The sequence below is a fragment of the Ambystoma mexicanum genome, chromosome 7q (assembly GCF_040938575.1).
Source record: "Ambystoma mexicanum isolate Mex_15411 chromosome 7q, UKY_AmexF1_1, whole genome shotgun sequence".
Taxonomy (NCBI): domain Eukaryota; kingdom Metazoa; phylum Chordata; class Amphibia; order Caudata; family Ambystomatidae; genus Ambystoma; species Ambystoma mexicanum.
Window position 1 is genome coordinate 87,899,665 of NC_090941.1, and position 26,755 is coordinate 87,926,419.

The following is a 26,755-nucleotide window of genomic DNA, read 5'->3' on the forward strand; positions in this document are numbered from 1 at the left end:
CACCTACCTAACTAATAACACATACGTATACATGGTTTGTCGCTAATTAAGTGTGAATATTATCCAATTGCATGGAGCTCGTTCCATGAACCCTAAATAAAAAATAAATGTTTGCTTCTCTTCCAGGGGCCAATTCTGGGACACATTGGTCGCCCAGTGGACCCATAGCCTGTTGAACTATGGTATTGACTCACAAGCAACCACTTCATCCTTTGTGAAATTCCTGCTGCCACAGCTAGAAAGGAAACACGAGAATGGGTACTAGTTGATCCCTGTTAGTTAAATCGAGTTTGTAAACAAAAGCATTGAGAACTCCCTGTTTTGTTTCTCTTATTGGCCCTTAAAAAGTTATATTTTGTGTGAACTGGCTCCACCACAATCCACTTCTTGTTTTGTTTCTGGGGGATTCTGGGCTGGTGACATTAGAGATGCGATCATACAGAATTTCTGTGGTTCAGTGGTTTGTTATGTTAAGAAGGTTGGAATTGACAGAGAGGGTGACAGGCGTTGCTACAAAGGGACGTCCCCCATTCGCGTGTGTGATTCTTAGCACATTTAACAAGGAACGTGTTAAATCCTTGCACTTGCCTCCGGGCCTCTGCACTCTGTTCAGCACTACTGGTCTCTTGGAATTTGTTCCATGAGAAGGGTAACCGCTCTGCACTTAACCCAGGGCCCTGCTGGACTGGGCACACTTGTTCCCCTTCCCCTACCTTTCACTGCCTGTGTCCAGACTTACATTACCACAATGCACTAGGCCTAGTTCGCCAGGCCTAGTACGGTAGTTTTTTGCTTCTGTATGTTATCTCCTTCTCCTCCCCCTTATCAACTCACCCTTTGTCATGCCCTTGCACTATTTGAAACGTTGTTGGCCTACTACAGCAGTTTATGGATTGTATGTTCTTCTCCCTCTCCTCCCCCTTTCTCGCCTTCCTTCTTTTCATGCACTTGCACTAGTAGTAATGCCGTCAGGCCTAGTATGCTGGTCATTTTTTGTTAAATCATTCGGAAACTTCAAGGCCTAAGAATGACTCTCTATTCCCTTGTTTACTTCCCGCTTTGAAACACTTCACTTGTGTATAAGCACTTTGCAAATCAACAATTCCAATTACAATGAGGTGCTACCCACAAGGTTTTCTTTCATACCCTGCTATTTCAGCTACAGGTAGCCTGATGAAAATGTAACTACACTGTGTGCTTGATGTGACACTTTCCTCTCTGCCAAGTGGCACCTTCAGCCAGACCCGGTGTTGGACAATGGATGATGGAACTAGTAGTTTCATCCTGTATGAGCTATGAGCTCCAATTATCCCTCCAGTGACCATCCAGATCAATCCGAAGCAATAGCAAGCAAATGCAAGTCCAAATGTTCTTTTGGTCAAAGGACCCACTTTAAAACATTAAAAGGAGGAGAGATGTGTGTCGCCCAGTCTGTGTGCCCCAAAACCAACAATTCCTTTTGTATTTCTATTCCACCATTCAGGGGATAATTGTCATATTACCGTACCTTCACGTACCATGAATATAAATGTGTTTTAACCAGCTTTTGCACCATAAACATTCAATATAATGTGCCCCTGATTTTTAGTAACGTTTTGTAATGTTAATTGGAGTGACTTTTTCTTCCATTACTGCCTGCCTTCGTGGCAAATGCATTCAGACGAGTCATATTTTTATTCTGCATCTGTTTGCCAAATGCGTTTTACTATAACCCTTGTCACCCCCACTCAGGGTATTGAATGGGGGGTCAGATGGGAGATGCAGCCTGAAACATCTGCTTACCCCACTTTACCCAGTGAACAGTAGTGATGTACTCTGGCCACATTGTTTAGTAATGTTTATATTGTCGATTGACGTCCCTTTGTATTCATTTCCCACACAACTCCCCACACTGGTTGACCGAAATGTAAAGAATTGACCAGTTTGGCTTCTGTCTTCTTTATGTTCCAATATTAATTCATCAAGAATGCATCCATACATAAATGGGGGCTTCTGCTGGGGGAAGGGGTGAATGCATGGTTGATTGGGAAGAATCATCTTGTGTGGCCCAAGATTGGATGTGGGAGAAACTCGCCTGACTAAAGGGAGGTGGGGGAGGAAAACAGGCCAGGCATGTGGGTGAATAATCACCAAGAATTTGTTTATCTTGTCCTTAATGTACTAGGTGGGATCCCCAGTGAAGCGTGCATGCACAAAGGAGAGTATTGTGGTCCTCAGACTAAGAAGGAAGGATGCTTTGTTGTCTGGCTCATTAAAGTTCACTTTTGTATAACATTCTTGTTAATGTTGTATGTAAACTGCATTGAAAATGCAAAGGGCTATCAGTAGACACTATTGGATCTCTCTGTCAAGAGTAGACAGGGAAACACACAGACTGGATAGACCTTGGCTTTCATCCTCTGCCATCAAATGCTACATTATTGTTTCTTTTTTCTTTATATTTTAATTGTAGCCATTTAATACATTTGAAAACATTGCATGAATTATGAAAGGTAACAAAATCCTAAGTAATGCATATACAATGAGAACCAAACAACTCTACATCCAGGGCATACAGTACTATACAATATAAGTATACTCTGCTTCTTCTAATATGCATCCATTTTGTATACATCTTCATATGTATGTCTGTGGTGTTTGCTTAGTCATCACCCCGATTTCACAGTTCCAAATCGTTCACAATGTCTTGGTTTTCCTGATACGCACACATTTACAAGAACATCCTGGGATTACATTTTCGGTGTGGTCATGTTAATGTTAATGTTAAAGGACATTTGTACCGCGCACTATCACCACCGGAGTGGTCCCCTGGCGCTCTGGCAGCTCTGAAAGAGGGGGGGGTTGGGTTAGTGGGAAGAAGCAGGAAAAGTGCAAGAGAGCAGTGATGTGCTGTTGGTGGCCTCAGCCCGGTGGGTCCGTTGGCAGGGCCTGGGGTGTTTGCAGCCGGTAGCCGTCATGTACTGTTGTGCAAGTCTATGTGTCTTTTTTGTTTTGTTGTTGCAGTGTAGTGAAGTTTGTGCGGTTTGCTGTGCTGTAGGTTTTGGTTGTGGGTTTGGAATTTGAGAGGTGTATGGAGAGGGGAAATTGTTAGTGGATTTGGTTAATTGGCATCTTTATCCTGAATTGAGGCGCTGGGCTTGTGTAGTCTCCCCTGATGCACCTGTCCTGATCTGGGTCCCTCTGACATTCAAGGTTCCTTACTCCTCTTGTCCCCGCCTCTATCAGGCTCTCTCATAGCCCCACCTGTCCTCCCTTCATACTTCTGTGGCCAGTGCACCTGCCAATGTCAACAAGTCAGGTTGTGTGCTAGTCGCCAATATCTCTGCAATTCCACAACACTGTGGTACCTGGTGGTAACTAAGGGGCGGGTGGGGTAGTTGATTCGGTCTCCGTGCGTGTTGCCTGAGTTCCAGTCTATCTGGTGTCACCCGTCCAGGTGCCTAGGGAGCTTCCCCGTTATTTCTAGGGCTGTCCATGTCCTTTCCAGTTTAGTCATCCTTTTGTCTGTTTCGGCTTTCAGTTTGGGTCAGTGGTGTTGAAGAGCCAGGTTTTTAGTGATTTCCTGAATTTTAGGTGATCTTCTGTGTTTCTTATTTCTTTTGGGATGTTGTTCCAAGGTTTTGCGGCTAAGTGGTAGAAGGAGGTGCCTCCAAGTTTTTTCTTAAGGTATGGTTTGATTTCCAGGCAGACTTCGTTGCTTGATCGGAGGGATCTTGTAGGTTTGTAGATTGTTATTTTTTTTGTAGGAATTCTGCTCCTTGTCCACTGATTGCCGTGTGTGTTATGAACATTGTTTTGAAGGTGATGCGATGTTTATCTGGGAGCCAGTGTAGTGTTTTTAAGGCTGGGGTGATGCGGTCTCTTCTGGATAGTTTGAGGAGTAGTCTTGATGCTGCATTTTGGATCTGTTGCAGTTTCTTCAGGAGGTGTTATGGTATTCGGAGGTAGAGGCTGTTTGCATAGTCGATTATTGACATGATTAGGGCGACAATACTGTTTTGTGCGTGAAGGAGAGGAAAGGTAGAATTCTTCTTGCCGTGTGGAGGAGGAAAAAATATTTCTTCACTGTTACATTTATTTGTGGTTCTAAGGTTAGGGTGTTGTCCATTAGGACTCCCAGATGTTTTACTACTTCCGATGGTGTTGGTGCATTTCCCATTTCCGTAGGCCACAGGATGGTGGTTTCGTTCTTTTGATCTTTGGATACAATCATGATTTCTGTCTTTCCTAGTTTGATTTTCAGGTTGTTGGCATTCATCCAGTTGAAGACTTCTTTCAGGCAGTCGATTAAGGTTGAATGATTGGCATCAGTGTCTTTGATTTTGTAGATGATTTGAGTATCATCTGTGTAGTTGTAGCATGTAATGTTGTATTTTTTGAAGATTCTGATGACCGGAGTCTGGTAGATGTTGAAATATAGTGGAGATAGTGAGGATCCTTGCGGCACTCCACAGTCGTTAACTCGTGGAGTGGATTTGAATGGTTTAATCCATACGGTTTCTGTTCTTTCTGCTAGGAATGATTTGGTCCAGAGTAGGGCTGTGTCTTTTATGCCTATGTCTTCTAGTCTTTTGGTCAGGGTGTCATGGCTCACTTTGTCAAAGGCTGCGGAGAGGTCGAGCAGAATAAGGGCTGAGGTAGTGTTTGAGTCTGCGTTAGTTTTGAGGTTGTCCCAGATGGATAGTAGTGCTGTTTCCGTTCCTCTTGCTGATCTGAAACCGACTTGAGCTTGGTCTAGAAGGTGGTGTTTTTCTACGTGTTCTTGGGTTAGTTTATATACGTAGGTTTCTAGAAGTTTTGCCGGGTAGGGGATGTTAGACGTCGGCCTGTAGTTGGAGAGGTCATCTACGTCGCCACTTGTGTTTTTCAAGAGTGGCTTGATATATGCTAATTTGAAGATCCTCTGTACAGTCCCTGTTGCTAGTGATAGATTTAGAAGCTTTAGGTAGTGTTCTGCTGGCGTTCCTTGTGCGAGGATTGATTTGTAGATGTCTGGGGGACATGGGTCCATGGGTGATCCATTTTTCTTGCTTCATTTTACCAGCATAGCAAATGCCTCTGCTGATATTTCAGGAAAGCTTTGGAGTTTGTGCTGTAGTTCCGTGTTAAGTTCGTTAGGTTGTATGTTGTGGTTAGTTGGTCTCTTTTGTATGGTTTGTCGGATGTCATTGATTTTTTTTTTTAAGTGGTCTGCCAGATCATTGCCTAGTTTTTCTGAGGGGTTTGGGGTGTTATTGCAGCCTGGTGGGTTTCTTATTTCTTTAATGATGCTAAACATTTCTTTTTGTATGTTGGCGGCATTGGCGATTCTGTCATCGTAATGTCTTCTCTTCGCCTTTTGAATTTCCTTCTTGTATGTGCGGATTTGTTTTTGGAACAGTGTTTTTTTTTTGGGTTGTATTCTTTCCTCCATTCTAGTTCCATCTTTTTTTTTTTCCTTTTTCATGACGCTTAATAGTGGGGTGAACCATTTTGCCAATTTTCTTTTCTTTGATGGGGTGAATGGTTTTTCTGGGGCTATCTTGTCTATTGTATCTGCGATCCATTTGCGTAGTATCTCCGCTTTCCCGTCTAGGTCAGCTTGCTCTAGTTCTGTGGTTGAGGGTTTGGTTAATTCCAGTTGTTCGAATAGGTTGCTTTCTTTGACGTGTTTCCAGTTCTCTTTGTGGTGGTTGCGAGTTTTGGGGGTTGGATGTAGACTTGAGTAGGTAGAGTGATCAGGAATGGGATGATGAGGTGGTCGCTCCATAGTATTTGTATTGGTGGTGCCGTAGTGATGAGTTTTTCATTGGCGAAAATTGCGTCAAGGGTGTGTCCTGCCAAGTGTGTTGCCCCTTTGACTATTTGTCGTAGTTTCATGGTGCTGAGTTGTTCAATCAGTGAGTTTTGGGAGTTGGCATGGTTGTCTTCAAACCAGATGTTGAAGTCCCCCAAGATGATTAGGTGTTCGTGGTTGATGGCTAAATTGGTGATGGCTTCTATGAAGTTGTCGACGAATGTTGCATCATATGTCGGGGTCTGTACACCAGGATGAATGTGATGTTGGTTTTTGGGTTTGCCGTTAGGTGTATTACCATGGTTTCGCAGTTGAGGATGTTGAGTGGTTCATCAGTTTTTATTTTCATGTGTTCGTTGAATGCTATTGCGATGCCTTCTCCCTTTTTGTTATTTGCAGTCATTTGAAGGTGGTTGGAAGGCAGCTTTGGAGTGTGATTTTGTATTTGTCATCCAGCCATGTTTCTGTGATGAAGAGGATGTCAATGCCAGTGTCATCGAGAAGGTCGAAGATCTCTGTTGAGTGTTTTGACATGGATCTTGCGTTTATTAGATTGCAGTGAAGTTTGGAGGTGTTTGGTTTGGGCTTTCCTGTCGAGGTCGTCTTATGATCGGTGTTGAGGTTTCCTTCCCGGTCGATCTCTTGTTGGGCTGTGGGGTTTGGGGTGTCCGCGTCTTCGAAGAGTTTTTCTAGGTTTTGTCTTGGGTTATTTTTGTTTTCATAATGTTCATCTTCCAGAAGTTGTGGTTGTTGATTGGAAGTTCCTTTTGCTTTGGTGATGTAGGGAGTTATTGCGTGGGTCGTGTGCTTGTTGTTTTTTGTGTTGTTCATCCTTCTTCTGCTTGCTTGTGTTTGGTTGTTTGATGTTGCTGTTTCTAACGATGGGTTGGTTTGGTATGGTTGCCAGTTGTCAGCGAGGTATGGAGTTAGGTAGATGGATTTGTCCCTTCTCTCAGTGTTGGTTTGATTTGTGTTCCTTTCTGTGGGTGTGCCATCTATTGTTGTCGTTCTAATTTGCTGTTCTGGAGTGTTTGTTCTTTCTTCTCTTTGCCTTTTCCTTGGAATGGGTTGTTTGCGCGGCATTATAGTCTTGAGAGTTGTTTAGTCTTTTGTTTGCTGAAGTCAAGTTGGTCCAGCTTTGGTCTTGTTGTCTTTTGGTGTAGTAGTGGGTGTGAAAGCTGTCTGCTACTAGTTTGGGCTCTGTCTGTCGGTGGTTTTCCGTCTGATGTTTTGTGACTCATGCAGTCCCTGTCCTTAGGGGGGATGGGGAGGTAGTTAAGGGTTGTTTATGAGGGTGCTATTGGTGGCTCTCTTTTGTGTCCGTCTCCCTGAGTGCGGTTCACTGCGGTGAGCTAGCTATGTGGGTTTGGGGGGTATCTGCTAGTTGAAGAGTGGCTTGGAGGGGCGCAGGTCAGACTTGCGCCTTGTGGTGCGTGAGCCCCTGATCAGAGTGATACTCCACAGTAATTCACTGGTGGATTCTGTTTCACTTGAGAGTGAGTTGGTCAGCTAAATCTGATACACCTGTAAAGTGGGAGAAAGGCCTATCAATGCAATGCAAATGACACAGAAAGACATTTGGGCACAGCGGCCCCGCCAAACCTGAGAGACCTGCACAGTGGGAGGGAGGCCCAGCAGCCCGATCCAAATATCACACAGTGCAATTGGGGACAGAACCCCAGCCAAACTAGAGACACCTGTATAGTGGGATAGAGGCCTAACAGTGTAATCTAAACATCATACACTGCAACCTGGGCACCGAGGCCCTGCCAATCTTGAGACACGTGTATAGTGTGAGAGAGGCCCACTAATGAAGTCTCAATATCGTACAATGCAATTGGGGGCAGAACCCCGGCTAAGTTGGAGGCACCTGTATAGTGGGAGAGAGGGCTAGCAGTGCAATCTAAATATCATACAATGCAGCGTGCAGTCCTATCAATGCAGTTTGACACAGTGCAATTGGTGAAACAACCCTAGCTAAATTAGAGACACCTGTATAGTGGGATAGAGGCATGTCAATTACAGTCTAAATATCGTGCTATGCCGTTGGGGACAGAACCCCAGCTAAATTAGAGGCTTCTGTACAGTGAGAGAGAGGCCTGGCAGTGCAATTTATATATCATACAATGCAATTTGGACACTGTGGCCCTGCTAAATTTGAGATACCTGTATAGTGGGAGAGAGGCCTAATAGTGCAATCTAAATATTGCACAAAGCAATTGGGGACAGAATCCCAGCCAAACTAGAGACACCTGTATAGTCGGAGAGAGGCCTAGCAATGAAATCTAAATATTATACAATGCAGTGTGCAGTCCTATCAATGTAGTTTACCACAGTGCAATTGGTGAAAGAAACCCAGCTAAACTAGAGACACCTGTATAGTGGGGGACAGGCCTAGCAGTGCAATCTAAATGACTCAAAAAGGGATATGGGCACACAGGCCCTGCTAGATCTGAGAGACCTGTTTTATGGGAGAGAGGCCTATCAATGCAATCTCAATAACATACAATGCAGTGTACAGTCCTATCAATGCAGTTTAACACGGTGCAATTGGTGAAAGAACCCCTGCTAAACTAGAGACACCTGTATAGTGGGAGAAAGGCCTAGCCGTGCAATCTAAATGACACAAAAAGGGATTTGGGCACAGAGGCCTTGCTAGATCTGAGAGACCGCTTTGGAGTGTGATACAGAGATAGACAATGTGCAGCCTAGGCTCAATTCCATGAAAGAAAACCATTTTTACCGTTTTGGGGAATAGTAGGCTATCATTCTTTTATTATTTGGTCTCTTTTCTCTCTTAACTAGGGCCTGCCATTCACCTATAGTTATTTTCGATAAATGGTCACACAACTCCCAGATGGAGCGGCCTGGTTCGGTATTCCATGTACTCACGATTGTGCATACTGTTGAAATTAACAATGTGTCCATAGCTCTTTTTTTCCAAAGAGGAGCAACCCAATAGAGGCATACCCTCTTAAAAAAGCCAGACATCCATGAGTCTGGCAGCACTCATTAGTTAATTTGTTGCAACTGCGCACCCACTCTTTCCCATAGCTGCTTTACCTTAGGGCCAGAACCAGAACGTGTGTCCCAAAGATCTTGTAGCTTGAATCACATTTCCAACATTTGTGGGCTCATTTGGTGTAGTTTATAGGGGTTATAATTTGTTCTTTGGAGGAGTCTATATTGTGTTTCTCTAAGTTATGTTGAAATGTCCAAAGCTTCCATAGCATCATACATTCTATTGCCTCAATGTGATTATGCAAATATTGTGCTTTGATGTCTGGAATTAAGAATAGGTACAGTGCTTCATCAATAGGTATTCCATAGCTGGATCTCAATCCATGGCAGCAGGGTACATACCCTATTTTAAATTCTGATGAAGTCCCCAATGGAAGAACCAATCTGTGCTGTGTAATACATTTTTGCCAAATAGAGCCCCAAATTCGTATATATTTGAGTCCTCATGTCATCCCCCACTGGCACACTATTAGGGTTTGCATAAGTTTGAAAATACACCCGGTGTCTTCGGTACCATGTGGCCAATATTTCACCAAGAGGTCAGATAATGGTTGATTAAATGGCACACCCAGTTTCACAACATGTCTCTCCAGGCCCTTAACGTATAGCTAGCTAATTGTTTGGTGATTTCTTAAACTTCTTGGAATCTCTTCCCAGGGTAGATAAAGGATTTTGGGGGAGCTGCCAGGCTGCACCGCATTGATTGCTATCTTTTCTATACAGGGTTATCCTCTGGATTCATCCATCTTTTAAGCATATTAAGCTGGGCATCCATATTGCAAGACTTCCAGTAAGTTTGGGAAGGCTAGACCCCCATTGTTTTTAGTTGCTTTCAAAATTGAAATTTTAGGCGGCACTGTTGAGCAGCCATGCAAGATGGCCGCTTGAATGAGAACACCGCCTTGTTTGATCCGTAACTTCAATAAATCCGTTTATGCCCATGAGCACCACAAACTACTCACACTGGTGCACTGGTGAAGAGCTTGTGCACCTGCGGACCCAATTCTGATAAGAACCGCAGCAGTAATACTGAGCGGCGAGCCATTGAACATCCGTTGGTGCATGCGACAGATCTGAGCAGTGTAGAAGGAGGAGACGGAGTGGTGCACTGCTGGAGAGGCCTCCCAACTCTCTCCCGCACCCGAAGTTACATGCCTCCCGACTCGTTGGGCATGCCGGCCACCATATACCCTGTGGGAGCAATCCGCTCTGTCACACACTCTGCTGTGCTCACCCTGGCTGAACGTGTGATACAGCTCGAGGTAGATGGTCCGTGACTGGATTGGGGTGGTGTGGAATGGATGGCCCACAAGATCCTTGAGCTGCTTGAGGCATATTGTTGAATCGCCCGTTGATACGCATGCCACAGCACAGTGTTGGATTGCGGTCTCTGACGACTGGGGGTCCCTAAGCAAACCCCTGTGAATCTCATCCTGTTCTGGGGTGAGGGTCCATAGATAGTGGGACTTCTGTCTCTGTCTGCTGCGAGCGCGTGTGGATCGCACATCTTTGTCCACGCTCCCTGGGACAAGGAGCTTGGCTCCGGTGGGCTGCTCGTCGGCTTGCTGCTGCCTGTGCCGAGCCTGGGATCCGCCACCAACCCAAGTCTGCACCTCATGTGTGGAGGAGGATACTGTAGCAGAGTGATGGGCTGTGCACAGGAGCTACAGCCTTTTGGAGTGCCTGGCACTAGAGGCGGTGTATTCGGTGCCATATGCGTTAGTCTACAGCCTCGTGTGGATACCGTGACTGGAGAGATCAAAACATCAACAACACTGTGACTGGAGCCAACGGACTTGACAACAAATAAGACCTCAATGTACTACTGGCTCCAACTGTGCGTGAAGCCCCGGGCTGGACACTTACTGAACGGATGGTCTGGGATGCCCTAGGGTGCTCTGCAGGACAGACATTGATGTTGCCCACAGACTGGGATGCAGAGGCCTTACTGTTGCAAATTGACTGGTGTAACCCCCCTCACAGCACACAACACTGGGGCTGGAGGGGCCACTCTTCACCCTCGGGAGCTACAAAGCTAATGTGCAATAGTATTTATAACTGCTGGGGGCACGGCCTGAGACACACTCAGACGCGGCTTGAGATCAGACCTCCTAACCATTCACCCGGCATACAGCGAGTATGGGGTTGTGACAGACTGACCCCTGGGGGGTATCTGGCTGCAACTGCATATCACAAATAAAGGCAAACTGTGTATGGCCATGTGACAACATTGGAGTGTGTGGATCAGACGTGAGAGTGCCCTCTCACATCGCCAGAGACTGCTTTGAGCTGGGCGGTCAACGTCCTAGAGTCTGAACTGAGTATACACAGCAACATAAACCCCCTTGGCAACACCCACTGAGACCGCGCTGCAAGGATACCACAGGGAGGGGATGAACTTGGCAGCACCTGCTGCCTACGGTGGGTGGATTTGTGGTCACTTTAATTCCGTGAGTGGAACTTGTAAATGAACGTTGGATGGGCACGTTGCGGTGTCTGGCACGGTAACCACGACCAGAGTGCTGCATTAAAATTGAACAAGAAGGACCCAACCAGGTACAGTGAGTGTCGTCTGGCTCCCATCCAATCTGCACAGCATAAGAAACTATCACAACATCCTTTGTGGTGGTGGTTGCCTGTGAGACTGCAGTTTGTATTGAGTGGCATACTGGGCCCGTTGCATGACACAGAATGGCTGACCAACACTGCTGCTTGCCAGGTGCCCGTCAAACTAGAAGTATACATCTCCATCTACTATCTCGGGACCTCCTGCCGTGGCCCTGAGGATGCGGCTGGGTTGACTCTTTACTGGTGTTACTCTGTATAGCTCCTATATATTCAGAGGTAAAAACGGTGCACCGTGTGGGAGTCCTACACAACGCTCTTGTGTACATCTGGTGGCTACTCCCCCTAATCATTCACGAGATGGATATCCAGCGTGGGTTATTATGACGAAAAGAGCCTGATCCAAAAAGAAGGGCCCAATGGATACGTACACCCCGGCCAAGAACCCGAACCCTGTTCAGGCATCGCCTGGGGAGGAGGAGCCCTCTGCATCCGCTTCCACCAGGGACGACCACCTCCTCGACGTAATGCAGAATGGCTTTATGACAGTGAAGCTAGATGACATAGTTTCCACCATTGGGTCACTGAAATCCAAGCTCGAGAAGGAGGGGGCTCGCATCACGGAAGTCGAAGCAAGAGTGAGCGAAACTGAAGACAAAGTCACCAAGCATGATCGGGACATCACCCATCTGCAAAAAGAATTTGGCAGAGTCTGAAATACATGCGATGACCTAGAGTCACAATCTCGCCAGAACAACATTCAAATAGTCGGGATTCCGTAGGCAGCCTGTAAAGGACCTGTGGATCAATTTGTCGAGAAACTGTTGAAATCGCCATTCGACTCTTCCAGATTCTCCCAATACTTTCTGGTTAAGAGAGCACACCAGGTTGTGGCCCCTGTCCCCAAGCCTGAGACCCCCCCGTACTACCCTGTCTAAGCTGATGAACTATTGTGATAGGGACCTAATCTTACACATGGCAAGGGAAAAAGGGGCACTGTGGTATGAGTCCTCTGATATACTTATTTACCCTGACTTTGCCGCAAATGTTCTGTCCAAACGCAAGTCATTCGACCCAGTTAAAAAAACTGCTACGAATACGTCAAGTACAATATGCACTCTTATACCCTGCGAAGCTGCGCATACAATATGATGGTAGGGCGTTTTTCTTTGAGAACCCTGATGAGGCTACAGCATGCACTGAATCCAAAATTACTATACCACTGCTGAGGAGAGACCGTGATAATGAGGGCAGCTCCCCTAAAGGCAACAACGATATGGACAACATTGAAGATGACTGATCCCCTCTGACGGCATTGCTCTAACTCCGGAACATGAATGCCCACAGGCAACTCCAACCCTGGGGCTGGCGGCAACCAGGCAGCCACCTGAGTAACCTTGCAGGCTGCACATAGCACACCGAGAGAGTATTCTAAAATGTTACAATGCATAGTGGGTTTCATCATCAAGTTGAGGGGGATTATGTGGATGGGGGAATGGCCAACTGTTGAATCTGTCTTCGTATGTTTAGACTGCGTAGGTCTGTTGTTTGGAGTTTATATGTTTAATTTGGAAAACAGTGCAGACTTCTCATCAATCACGAAACAAGTTTACATCCTAGGCATAGCCCGGCTGCAGCTGGGCCTAGATTTTGTGTGCTCCAGGCATGGCAGGCACTAATATTACTTTTTTGTCATTGAACATTCGGGGGCTTAACCACCCTGTTAAGGTGCGTAAGGTTGTTGCTTACTTAAATGGGCATGCCCCCAAATTAGTGATGCTGCAGGACACACACGCCCAAGGGGCCACTAACGATTAGTTTGCTAAAGCATGGGGCCCACAATGTTGCTACACTACTTATTCGTCCCAGTCCTGAGGGGTTTTGCCATTAATTCATCGATCCATATCATTTCAGGAGACGAGGCATAGAATAGACCCGCTAGGTAGGTATGTCATCCTGTGGGGAGACTTGGCAGGGGTCACCACAACTCTGATAAATACTTATGTTGCCAATGTTGATGAACCGTAATTCTACGGCCAGATTTTGGATATCATACTTGGGAAACCCCACACACATATTATATGGGAAAGGGACTTCTTCTTGATCTTAGACTGCGTCATGGAGACTGGGCATCTGGGGTTGACTGACACATGGCGTGCCCGCAACCCAACCATACGCCAAAATACAGACTACTCTACATCCACGATGTGCAGTGCAGAATAGATTTCTGGCTGATCCCACTACACTCTTGACACGAGTAGTAGAGTCCAGGATTCTACCCCGCACAATCTCTAATCATTCCCCTGTCACTATGACCGTTGAATGGAGGGCACAGGCCACAGCACAGCCGCTCTGCCGCATGCCCACCGCATGCCTGGCCGATCCAAATTTACGGAAGGGATTACACATTGGGACAGCAGACTTCTTCCAAAGGAACGAAGGGACTGTACGACACCATAGAATGGTATGGGAAACTTTTAAGGTGTGGGTTGTGGGATGTTTTAACCCACTAGGCTCTGCCCTGCGACATCACTGTGTGCTGGTGGCACCAGAACCAGCAAAATGGCTGCAAAAAGCCCTATGCATGCTAAACCTATGAAAATTGCACTGTGAAACCAGAAAGTTGGCTGCCAATCTACATTGCCTGTGTCAGTGATGGAACAGGAGACCACACTGCTGAAACCTGTCATTGGGCTGCCCACGGAGTGCAAATGGAAACTTCATGAAAGATAGTGCTTTATTGCAAGGAAACCCAAAGGTGCTCTGAAATCCCTTTTTCCTTGGCTGCTGAAATTGCAAAATAATGGTTCAAAAACATCAGAAAATTTCCAACATCCTTGCTGGGTTTTACCCATCACTTAATTTAAAGAATTAACAGCAGCACCGCAATGTCAGGAAAAGCAGAATCCATCATAAGAAGATCCACATTAAAAAGTGTGCTTGTCTGTGAAAATCTGTAAAATATGGGCGCAGTACTGTCGGCCGCCTGTATGCAAGCTGTCATTTAATCACATTGGAAGCTTAAACTTCTGCAGTTAAAATCAAATGTTTGGAATTAAGTGACTTGCCATCAAAAGCAATATAGGTTGCAACTATTTAATCTCTATGTTTAAAAAGACTGGAATTAGAGATCTGTTTGCCTGTTCTGAAAAATATAAGTTTAATTTCAACTAAGAAAAATGTAACAATTAACTTTAAAGTAAATCTGATGCAACCCAAAGAACTTCAAAGCAAATTCCACACTTGCTCCAACAAAAGGCATCTCTCCTGCTTCTCATCAAAGCCCAGGAACTCCCAGTCAGGTGTTAATGAAGAGGAAAGGGGATTTTGCTCTGCTGCTCCTGGAAGAGACAAAAAGGACTTTCTTGGCTGAAAAGAATATGCAGATGCAAGTGTCAACAGAAACCCCTCCCAGAGGAAAGAGGCGGGGATTACTCTTGACCCACCAAAATTTGGGGGAGGGACAGACAGTTTGTATATTCTGAAAGCACAGAAAAGTATATTTTTAAAAAGGACGGACACAAAACTGTGCGAAATTGTAAAAATTGTAAAAATACAGTATTGTTAATGTGAAATTTCTAGTCACGTTTTAAAACTACTCAGAACTCTGTGCTAAGTTCAGGGACAGGACTACAGAATTTGTGGTTTTGTAGCAATTGTGGTTATGCCAAAAACATGAAACTTCACATGATTATGCCCAGATATCATGCACACATGTGTAAAATTGTTGACAAATCTGACATTGGGTACCAGACCAAAAGTGTGAAAAATTGCCAAATCTAGACCCAAGCTCTCACCGTGATGGGACTCGGATGAATAGTTGCTCCAACAAATATCTGATATAAATATGCTACTGGTATCAAGTTTGCAAAATTGTAAATATGTCTTGTATGTAAAATAGATTTCATGTGCAGAAACAAAGGGGAGGTTTTTCCCTGGACCATAAAACACAGCATCATGATGCACCCTGTTTTCTTCTCAAATCAGGGGAGAGGAAAGTCCCTAACCAATAGAATACCTAGGGGTGTGCCTAGTAGAATTCAGCATACCCACCCCTTTAGGGAACACATAACTAGAGACTGCTTAGTACCTAACACACACAGACATTCACCCACCATACGATTGCTGGTGGAGCACTTTGCAAGAGAAATCCATATTCCAGACTCCAGACTCCAGAATTTTGAAAGCAGAAAGGCCCACTTCTAAAGCTGAACCATTCTCAGCTTGGCCTTTCAAAATACAGAAACCAGATCATACCCCAGATCTCTCAGGGGAACAAAAAATGAACAGCCTGGCTGTGCTGTGCTGCTTTTTTGCTCAAAATTATTGCCTGAATCCCAAGATCCAGACCAGATAGCTGCGAACCAGAATCCAGAGATCCAGTACAATCACGCCGTGCAGTGTCCAGAGTGCCTTGCTGGGTGCAGAACCAGAGCGCCTTGAGTCCAGTCCGGTGTGCTAGCAGAATTCCAGTCCAGAAACCTTTGACCAGATCCCTGACGGGTCCATTCCAACATTGGTAGTGAGTATCCATAGCATAGGATTGTCCCTAGCATATGTATCATCCACAAGTCATCCTATCCAAACCCATTCTTTTATATCCAGAACTGTATTGTTAAAAATCTTTTTGTCTTACCTGAACTCTTTCTCTTACACTATAGTCCTTTGTAATAGTAGCGTTAAAATCATCTTTGCGCTAATATGTTTACTGAAGAAAGGCGAGCGTCTCCGCAAGCCAAATCAACCAGTGATATCCTGGGCTGGTGGCTGCGCTGTCATGTAGTTTGCGGCTTCATAGTCTACCCCTATTGTAAAGAAATCTTGTTTGTCATTTAAAAAAGTGTATCTTTCTTTTGCAAATTTTGACTCTTTCTGGAAAAACGCGACCTCCACAAAAATCTCTGTAACTTCGTCACTGTGTATGCTAGAAACAGAATTTGATTGTCTACTTGAAGCTAACATCATCAGCTTTCGAACGAACCCAAAACATTCCAATTCCCTATAGTTTCTCCACAGTTTGCCGTGAATTTTTCTTTGGCTCAAATCCATCATGTGTGAAATAGCTGTTCATTGCTCTGACCTCCGAATTAAGTTTTCAACTTGCTAGTTATTCTATAATCATTGCTAGTGTTTGTCTGATACCATACAAAGCGGCTCCCACTAATATTGAAACCATTTTAATTAATTAAATCCATTATCAGTGTTTTTACCATTCATGCAAAGCCAACCTTAAAACCATTTTGATAAATTTGCCATCATTCCTGTTTCTCTCTCTGTGTTTGCTGGGGGGTAAATTGGGATTTGTACTATTTTCTTGAATTCTGTATTCCTGAAACCTGTTTTCTCCCCTTACATCTCTTTATATTGCATATTGGGGGGATTGAGCAGTGTGCAGGGGGAAAGAGTGATCACATTGCATTTTGATTGAACCCACACAAAGTATTATTCTATGCTGCATTATTGTTCCTATCATTACTCCTTCTGATTAAAGAGATTGTTTAGCGTGACATCACCCCATTTGTGATCTTTATACAACCATTAAAGTAGTGTGATATATATACTGTGAAATACATAAAATAAATATTTTTAACTTTGCAAAACAGCCCGCTTCTTGGTTCAGTGTGACCGGGGGGATTCAAAGAGAGGGGCGTGATATAAAGGTACATCATTCAGAAATAAAAGAACTTATAGACATAAATAAATAATTAAGGGTTTCAATTGTGCATCGACTTAGGTGAAGTGCCGGGTGGAAATCACTTACAAGATTGGGGGCTTGTGTCTGAGATTTCTGAATTAGACATACCACTTGTGACAGCTTAATACAGCGTGCTAACTAACGGGGTACATAAACCCTGTTGGGCTACCACACTGTGTTACACTGTGAAAAGCACCCCTCAATAGGAAATTTCTAAGGAATTGGACTGTTTTGCAAAAATAAAATAAACTCCTGTAAATCAGAAAGGAAATTAATATTTCCAGAATGGCGACCTTGGTAGTAATCAATATGGCAAAAGAACATATACTGCATAAATTATTTGTAAGGGGTGAATGGACAGAGCAGGATCAGAATGTGTGGTTGCAGGAAATTAAGGAACAGCCACTGCAACAGGATTAAATACATGGCAAGATCAGGGTCCATTACATATGGCACTGAGTGAACTGTATATGGCCCCTAGGTTAAAAGAAGAGCAACGTAAAACAGCCAAAATAGCGGCATATGTGTACCTCAATATTGGAGCAATACATGACCAATATGCCAAGGGCCAAGATCTGGCAAACAAGCAACTGCAGGCATTAGAAAAAGCCCAAAATGATCTGGACGCTGTAGAGCAAAGGCTACAGAGGAGCCATGAATCAGAAAATGAAATTAGGCAGTACCTAACCAAAATGAAAGAAGACATGGGTATCCTGCAGCAGGAGAAGCTAGAGCAGGATACCAAAATGCTGGCCTTGCAGAAGGAGTACCAAGAAGGTTTGGACTCTACTGCAGAGCCAGAAAAAGCTGGAACAGCAAATACTTTTTAATAGGGCATGCGCAGAGCAAGTAGTCACCCTGCAAAGCTGCCTAGACAAAGAAAAAGAAGAGAATAATAGATTAATTCTCAAAGACCTGGACACCCAGGCAGAATTTGATGAAGAGCGCCAGAAAGCTGGTGCGCTCCAAAGACAGAGGGACGACCTGGCTGCACAGAGGCATACTCTTGTTCATGAAAGGGACACCTTAGGTCAGGAGGTCAATTATTTAAAAGAGAAGATGTAAGAAAATCACCTGGCCTTTCAGGGACTGGGTGACCTCCAAAAAGACCATGAAAAACTGTTAGAGCACACCAGGAGGGTGAAAGATGCTCTAGCAAGGAAGGACCAGGCCAGCAAGGACAGGACTCAGGAGGTAACCCTCCTGCAGCAAAAACGGACCCAGTACTCTAAATTACACAGGAAGCACAGAGAGACAATGAAACTCTCTGTGAGAAAAATGACAGGCTCCACAGACAGGTAGTTATGCAAGAGCAATTGATAGAAACTAGCAAGGCCTTGATAGAGGAACAGAAAGCTCAGGTTCTTGCATGGCAACAGGGAGCAGGGACTGAGAGAGATGAGGTCCGCTGGGAAAGGGAAACACCTGAGCATAACCTCAGGAACCCTAGTACCAGAGGCCTTCATCTCTTCCAATCCCTGGAATCTGCCCACCCCATATCCACTGGCACACATGAGCCAAGGGCCACGGGGATGGCAGACTTCAATCTAATGAGGAATATGGGGCTCATAGACCAGCACCTCCCAGAAATGGATGGGCGGGCATCTGGGTATGGGTTCCCAAGTACTGTAAAATTTAGTGGGGACTCCATGAGAGTAGGCCCACTAAGGGCATCCTGAAAACCTCTTCCCAGCTAGGACAGTGTGGGGGGTACTCATCAAATCCTGGGAGCAAGGAGGAATCAGAAGACTCCTCCGAGCACCCCAGCACACAAGAAACTAGGCCCCCACATTCTGCTAGCCATTCCCCGGCTTGCAGAATCCGGGAGAGCCTAGAAGACCAGGCGGGCACCTCTGGCAGCAGTGCTCTGAGTCAGAGGAGGAGTGGACCAGGGTCACCCGAACCAAAAAGGCCAACAAGGTAAAAAGGACCTTGCTCAAGGATCCCCTAAAACAAATCAAAGTGATAAGGAGCGTCATCATGCCCTATCATAAAAACACAAAATATTCAGTTTGGGAGCACCTAGAGCTCTTTGAACAGATGATGGAAACTTTCCATTTGAAGGACAGCCAAAGCTGTATTCAATATGTGAAATGGACCTTTTCTCCAGAGTACTCCAGCTTCTTTGCGGGGCTAGAGGACCAGAATCATTCTAGATGGTCCACTTATAGGGCGGCCATCTTGAAACAATTTTCTGTGCACAGGAATCCTCAGGAGCCTCGCAAGGCAGCCTACAACTTGCAATGTGGGGAATATCAGGCCCTACAAGAATTTGTTCAAGAATTAAAGCGTGCCTTTTTGCGCAGACCACCAGAAGGGTGAGCATTGACAGCGAAGAGTTTGTGAATACTTTCTTCCACGCTCTCCCCAAGTAAATGATGACCCAGCTAGTGAGAGACTTTCATGAGAAAAGATCACTAGACTGGGTCATCGAACAAGCCACCCGGATTTATGAGGTGCAAAAGCCAGTAGAAAACAAAAATAATCCAAAAAGCCCCAAACAAACCAACATCCCTGCTGCTGCTAAGGTGGCAGAGGTGAAGGTTGCCCCCATTTTAGATTTAGAGATGGGGGGGCCTAAACACCTGCCTGCACAGAATCAGAACAATCCCAAGCCCAGAAGGCCCTCGGGCCAATCACAGTCAGGGAGCCAGGGAAGCAACCCCACAAATGGGACCCCTAACTCCCCTGACTACATCAGCCCCCGCTACAAGGGGAATAGACCCATCCTGGGTTATGTGTGGACTCCTCCAGCCCAAGGGGGGGATCCAACCAACCAGCAGATAACCCAGGGAACTATCCTCCTCACTTCCCCGAGGGGGGCAGTAATTCCCCAAATACTGGACAGAATTTCTTCCCAAGGTACCCACAAAACTTTCAACCCCAGAACAATCCATCCTTCTTTCCCCAATTTCCTGAGCCCAGACAACCCAATCCGGGAGAGGGGAGTCCAAGGGTGGAGGGGTACCCAAACTTCACTAACCAAAGTATTTTGGGAGAAGGGATAGCTACCCTTCCCAGGAACAGCCCATGGGAGAAATGAGAACCCTGTATCAGCCTGAGCGGATGTCACGGCTAGAGCGCCAGATACAAAACATGGCACAGGATCTGGGTCACATGCTGAGGGCTCAACAGAACCCTCAGATGAACATGCCAGCACAGAATGCCTCAAACTCAGGATCTGGTGCTGCAGAGCAATGACAGGGGAAGAACGCCGACAACCCACCGGTTCCCAGGGAGGAGGCACAAGGGGAAGAGGGTGTAAAGCTTTGGAGGAAGCTTCCTTCCCCGCTTGTAAAAAGCCCCTGGAAACCCAGGAACAGGAACCGAAATCTCCTGCCCCTGAAAGTCTGCCACCCAAGGAGCAGAGAGGGGGTAGGAGAAATAAAGAGCCCAAAAAGACCCATTTTGAGGAGGAGGTACAAATCTTCCAATTTGAAGGCAAGGGATCCTCAGAGGATCCTGGAAAAAGGATATTCTCCTTCAGAGATGCAGGAACTCCTCCCAAAGAAAAATGGGTCCCAAAGGATTCAAATCAGACTGGGTAGATGTGGGGACTGAGTTAGCACCGCCCATCTTCACACCCCAGAATCTTCAGCATGAAAAATCCCCTGGTTCAAACCCATCCTGGTGACTGCCTCCAAACAGGGGGGGGGGGTAGGCAGCCCAGAATCAGAACCAGGGGAACCCAAAACTTCCCCCATATATAGTTGTCACCTTTTCTTTTCAGATTCCCAAGACTCCAAACAGAATTCTGCCCAAATCACCTCTCTATCCGTGTCCAAAACTAAGAAACTAACCCACCAGTTGTCCAAAAATGTACATTATCTGTGCCCCCTTGAGGGGAAAGAGGGAAGATTCTATGCCCCGGTCCAGATACAGGGGCAGTGTACAATTTTGGCACTGGTGGACACTGGATCCCAAGCTACCCTTATGTCAAAAAGGGCCTTTGATAAACTGAATTCGGGAAGGGGGGAGAATTACCAAATACCTCTCACCCCTCTTCCTGGACAACTTCAGAACTTCGATGGGAAGGAAATTCCTGTGGAGGGGACTGCGGATTTGGACGTTAAAATTGGGCGACACAAGGTGAAGCACCCGGTCATAGTTGTGACTCCAGAGGGCACCCCTTGTTTACTAGGGAATGACATCCTGCGTAGGTTGTCACCCCTAATAGATTGCGTAAACAAGGTCCTCTGGACCCAGACTAGCCAACCAATAAAATTAAAATAGAGTGTCAACTATGTTAGTTTAAACGGCACATACCACATGGCTGAACAAAAATCTGACCAAGTAGAATTTCACTTCCAGAACAACCAAATCCCAGACGTGACAGTAATCGCAGTAGGACAACAGACTGGTGATGGCGGGTCCTCTCTATTTCTGAAAATCAACCTTCCTTCCAGTTTAAGGTGGCATTCCACACTGGAAGGACACACCCTGAAATTCTTTACAAATTCACAATCAGAAATTCCCATTCCTATAGTCCAGAAAGATGAGAAATCAGCTCGAAGCCTGGCTGATATTCAGAAAATTGGAGAGCAGTTGTTCATTCTTATTCAGTTAAATGAAGGGAAGGACTCTGTTCTCGCCTGAGTGTGTGTGAACAACGGTAAGAGCTTCATCAGAGAAGCCATGTTCCGCCAACTCCCAAAAGATTCAGTCATTCCCACATTTAAACTGATAGACAAATGGGAAATGGACCTGGAAACACCCAATTCCAAACATCTCCTGCCAAGCAGGTGTATGCTCAAAATCTCCCTAGGCAAAAAGAGCACAGTCCATAATTGTTGGGTCGTGTGAGACGTCACTGCGCCTTTCACTTAGGCAGTGACATTCTCAATCGCTTTGCCATTAGTTTTGACCTAATAAACTTCAAAGCTTGGTCCCGATTAGCGGATAATCCATGGGCTTTGATGACACAGAGAAAGCATTTAGGTCAGCTCAACTGCTGCCTTATGCAGTTGAAATTCAGATTGGAGAGGAAGTCACCATCCCAGAAAGGACCCGACCATTCTCACTGGAGGTGAAAGTTCAAAGAGGACAGAAATTGAAAAACCCTGATGCCTATATTCATCTTAATGCTTATTTCCAACAGCAAGAGTTGGGGGTAAACCCAACACCACTAGTCAATATAGAACACAACAACATTCCAATAGAGGTGGATAACAGCGACTTAAAGAGTATCACTCTAGCCGCAGGCACCCTTATTGGAATGGCGGTTGATGACCAACATGTTTCCATAGATTTAGGTAATGAACAGTTAGGACCAATAGCCAAGGACTGTTTTGACAGTGATAGTGATGATAACACAACCCCAGACAGGATCTTTACACGGCATGGGGGGAATTTCCTGCTGTACACTTCCTGCCCTTATGGTAAGGAAGATGTGATCTGTGACTTCAGGAGGGATGAGGTGATATTCCATGTCGATGAAGGCTGCCTTCCCCACCTGAAGCCACCAGTCCAAATCAGCACTTTGACCAGGGACTTCTCCACCCAGCTGGAGGAGGCCGCTAAGATAGCAAAACCGGAAGTCTTTCCAGGCTTCAGGCAGATAGTTGAAGAGAGTGTCAACCTAGCTGATGCCTGTGAGACTCTGGAGCAAAGGCAAACATTGAAACAAGTTTTCTTAGATTTTCAAGATCTCTTTGTGGTGGACTCATATGACTGTGGTCGCACCGACATCCACACAACAACAATTCCCACGGACCCTGGCATGACTCCAGTGTTTGTGAAGCAATATCGCTTGCCTCACGCATCAATGGAGTCCCTTACAGAAATAATTAAGAACCTTGAGTCCCATGGGATAATCCATCCAGTCCACAGCACCTTCAATAATCCGGTGCTGGGCATTTTGAAGACAAACGGCCAGTGGAGACTCTGCGCCGACCTTAGGGAGCTGAACAAATGGGTCCATACTTCCCGATGGCCTCTTCTCTACGTTAACCAAGGGCTGGCCCAGATACATGGGTCACAGGTATTCACTGCAATAGACCTGACCAATGGGTACTGGACTATATCTGTCAGTAGGTAGGACCAATACAAGCTGGCTTTCACCTTCGGGGGGCAGCAGTACACATGGACCCGGACTCCCTTCGGATACATCAACTCGGGCAATGAATTCAATATTTTTCTACATAAGGCCATGCCCGACCTGGGTGAAAGGGGCAACCTGGCCTATGTAGCTAATGTTCCAATCAAAAGCTCAACTGTGGAGGAACACATAGCAGAGATCCTTTATGTTCTGACCCAGTTGAGGGCGGCCGGAGCAAAATTTTCCTTTCATAAGGCACAGTGGTGCAGAACCCATGTCAATTTCTTGGGACATGAAATTACTCCTCAGGGTCTCTGTCCCCAGGAAAAGAAAGTGGAAGCACTCTAGAAATGAAAAGACCCCACAACTCTGGGGGAACTAAGGAGCCTCTTTGGACTGACTAATTGCAGTAGAAAGTTCATTTAGGACTACGCAGAGATCACAAGACCCCTGATCCATCTTTTAAAGGCCAGGGGTCAAGTGGGAGTGGGGTCCGGAACAAGCCGAGGCAGTAAGACAACTCAAAAGAAGCCTTTCCCAAGTGCCTTGCCTAGTCAAAAACAAGGAGTTCTTCTTGGAGACAGGGTTCTCAAATACATGCTTGACTGCAGTATTATACCAAAAGAATGACAAGGTTAATAAAGTAATCTCCTATGCGAGTAAAACTTTATCCTCTGTGGATGAAAAATTCAATGATTGTGAGAAGGCACTCCTGGCAACGGTGTAGGCATTGAAGAATTACTGCCTGTTTATCCAGGGGGAACACATCATAGTGGAGACTCCACACCAGCCTCTGCAATATCTCCAAATGGACATAATCCGGGCCGGAAATGTGAGTAATTCCCAAATTACTTCCTGGATTCTGTCAATGCAAGGCTTTCCTGTGGAGGTCAGATATGGCCAAAACAAGAAGAGTCCCCTCGCGCAAGGTCTGGCTGACTTGCATGATTGTGCCAGAGAAAACTGTCTCGAGGATGAAAGTCTTAAAATCAAGGACAACATGGAGGTATTACCTTAATGCCTCACACAAAGTCTTTGAAGAAGACAAGTGTGAGGGAATGCCCACTGCCTGTGTGGATGGATGCTCCTACCATGTTGACAACAAACGGGCCGGCGTAGGGAATGCATGGGTGAACGATGCCCCAGAACCCTCTGCTGGGTACAAAATTGTTCCCCGAAGTAGTCAAGTGGCAGAGTGCATGGCTGTGCATCAAGCCATCCTCACTGCTGTGCAACACCAACTCCATGAACTGTTCATAATCATAGATTTGGATTATGTATGGAACGGGTTCCTGGAGCGCCCGGTTAACTGGAAAACCAGAGGCATGCTATGTGCTAATAATAAACCATTGAAACATGGGAAATTAATCCAAAACATTGATCATCTGGTCACCTCAAATGGGATGAACATCTACTGGAAAAATATCAAGGGTCATTCTAAAGTAGAGGGACCAGACAAAACTGGAAATGACCTAGCTGATCAGCTGGCCAAAACCGGAGCCATCCAAGGGCAGCTACTTGAGATCGAGTCCCTGTTGGGGGAAATCCAGGTCACAGTTATCACTAGGTCCCAGACAAATGCTCACAATGAACTCCCAACTGCACAATGGAGTAAGGAGACCCCAGATGCTGATTTCATTACGGCTCAAAAAGGGGATCCAATAATTGGTAAGTTTTAGCAACACATTGAGGACCCTGAGAACTTTCCCCTGACGGATACCGATTACATAGCGAAAGAGGACCTCAGATGGTTGATTAAATGTCCAAAAATATTCTGAATCCAAGATGGTTTGTTGGCAAGGAGGTCCCTAGCTGGCCATGATCAGTGGGTGGTCCTTAGCTCATTCCGAAGCCTGATGTTAAGTCACATCCAAGATGCGGCCACAGCCAGTCATAGGGGGTTTCATACAACACTTGAGATTAAGGTTGCAAACTGGCCACACATGCGGCAGGACCTCGACCAATACTTGAAGGGGTGTCTTGTGTGTGCACAATTTCCGCCAACATCCCTCACACACCGTGCACCTCTCAAAAAGAGGGGGATGACACTGCCTTGGTCAGATTTACAAGTCAATTTAATCGGGAGCATGATTCTCTCCTCTAGGGGGAACAAGTACATGTTGACTGTGACATGCTTGTTTACTAAATGGGTGGAATGTCTCCCGGCCCCAAATTGCAAGGCAGAAACAGCAGCTGCCCTGATGATTAACCACATCTTTTCGCGTTTTGGCCTACCCCAAAGGATCGAGTCAGACCGATGTACCCACTTCACTAGCGAAGTAATGACAAAGATGTGGGAGATACTTGGGGTCAAAAGGAAATTACACATTGCCTACCAGCCAGCCTCTAGTGGTATAGTAGAGAGATACAACAAGACAATTGTGAGCATATTAAACAAGTTTGTGGCAGATTCTGGACCAAGTTGGGATATTCGATTAGCTCTTGTCCTGATGGCCATCAGATCTACCCCTTCACCTGCAACTAAAATGTCACTGTTCGAGCTGATGACTGGATGCAGGATGGTGTTTCTCCAGCATCTGCTCTACAGAACCCAAGAGCAGACATTGATCAATGCCTCCACAACTCATGAGTATGTTGAAAATCTGAGAAAACACCTTCAACATGCTTTTGCCTATGTTCAGCAAAATCTAGAAAGATCTGAAGACAGTATGAAGACCCACTATGACTTAAAGACTACTAGAAAAGAATACCATGTAGGAGACCGGGTCTATTTATACAATTTCCAAAGGAACCCGGTCAAACAGTGTACATTTTTGCCTAGCTCGAGGGGTCCTTTTGAAATTGTAGAGAAAATCTCACCAGTCGGCTGCAAAATCTGTATCCCCAAAGGCAGTGTGGCAGAGGGGGAAGATAAGTGGGTCCAGAACAACCAACTGAAGTGTTGCCATCCTAGGCACACTCTGCAGCAACTAGAGGATTCGCCTGGAACCCCAGAGGGGGTCACTCCAGCTCCCTAGAATTCCCAAAAAATAAAAACTATTCCATCTATATAATCAATAAATTGCAAATATAAAAAATTGTCCTTATGTGTCAAAATGTATGTATCTGCCCCACTACATGAATAGTGGTGGCGAAATGTCTACAAATATGCTTTGCTTTGTCATCCTAGAATTGGAAACCATGGAGACTAAAACCAAGGAGGACCACCCAGGGACCGGAAGGAAAGATCCAAAGGGCCCGGGGCATCGCTCCATACTCTCATCAGGAATCGCGAGGAGAACCGGTCGATCCACCACTGATGAGAGAAGCAGATGAATTTTGCCATTTGGACCAGAAAGAAATGAAACTGATCATCCCAATCTCGTGACTTCCCCTTAATGGGCGGTCAAAGGTCAAATCCAAAGGGCGGGGGGGCTTGTGGGATGTTTTTACCTACTAGGCTCTGCCCTGCGATATCACTGTGTGCTGGTGGCACCAGAACCAGCAAAATGGCCACAAAAAGCCCAATGCGTGCTAAACCTATGAAAATTACGCTGTGAAACCAGCAAGTTGGCAGCCAATCTACATTGCTGTGTCAGTGGTGGAACAGGAGACCACACTGCTGAAACCTGTCATTAGGCTGCCCACAGAGTGCAAATGGAAACTTCATGAAAGACAGTACTTTATTAAAGACAGTGCTTTATTGCAAGGAAACCCAAAG

The 26,755-nt window shown here is 45.6% G+C and overlaps 1 pseudogene; it reads right to left on the reverse strand.

The window, feature by feature from the left end:
- LOC138528800 (steryl-sulfatase-like) overlaps nucleotides 1-26,755 on the reverse strand; it is a 2,216,653-nt pseudogene that overhangs the window by 961,246 nt on the left and 1,228,652 nt on the right.